At 45.4% G+C, this 941-nt stretch overlaps 1 pseudogene; it reads right to left on the reverse strand.

Moving 5' to 3' along the window:
• Window positions 1-246: 246 nt before the first annotated feature.
• Window positions 247-709, reverse strand: LOC120594201 (interferon omega-2-like; annotated as a pseudogene).
• Between the last annotated feature and the right edge of the window lie 232 nt (window positions 710-941).

A 941-nucleotide genomic window follows, 5' to 3' on the forward strand; every position in this document is an offset into this window, starting at 1 on the left:
TAGGTAAATAAATAAATAAATAAATAAATAAATAAATAAATAAATGAAAAGCAATCAGGTATCAAACAGCCACCTCTTAGGGACTGATGCCTCAGCACCTGAATTTATAACATTGTCTTGCTTAATACTCTGACAAAAGATTTGCTGAATTAACCTCAGTAGTTTCTGTGACTAAAGCAGAAAGACCCTTTGGAAATGACCAATGACATATGTGCAAGTATGATATAGCACAACCAACAATGAGAATCATTTCAAGAAGACCCCAGGTGTCCATCCTGATTTCATAACCTTTTTAACAAGTTTTTTAGTAAAGATAAGGATCTGCTGATTTCCACTCTGACAACCTCCCAGGCACAATCACTGTATTGCTTCTCTTTGAGGTAGAGACAGATGCCCTGGAAGGGTATCTTACTTTGTCTATAGGCCAGTGTAGGGTCTTCCAGATTCCACCGCTTTCATCTCCAGCACCAAACAGGTGCCCAGGTCTTCCAGCTGCCGATAGAGTCCACTGAAGAGCCCGTGCAGTAGGGTCGTGTTCCAGGCAGCAGAGGAGGGCTTTATGCCAAAGATGTCTAAAGATCTCCTGGAGCATCTCGTGAAGGACAGAGATGGCCTGGGCCTCCTGGACTTGGCTGCCGTCCACCATCTCCTGGGGGAATCCGAAGTTCTTTCTGTCCTTCCGACAGTGGAAAGAGCTGATTCTCTGCATTTGGTACAGAAGTGCAATGTTCTCCTTGTTGACCTGGACGTGGTCTGAGACAGGTCACAGCCCAGAGACCCACCGGGACCATAACTGAACACCAGCACGGCAGTGAGTAGAGAGAGCAGGGGTGCTGTTAGGATTTGGAGATGCTGCTGGCCTGGCTGAGTTACAAATCTGGAGAGCCTTGGACTCTAGGTTCTCTGATGACATTCTTTCTAAATATGGCCATTAAATAGGG

This window comes from Pteropus medius, unplaced genomic scaffold (genome assembly GCF_902729225.1).
Source record: "Pteropus medius unplaced genomic scaffold, Ma_sr-lr_union100, whole genome shotgun sequence".
Classification (NCBI taxonomy): domain Eukaryota; kingdom Metazoa; phylum Chordata; class Mammalia; order Chiroptera; family Pteropodidae; genus Pteropus; species Pteropus medius.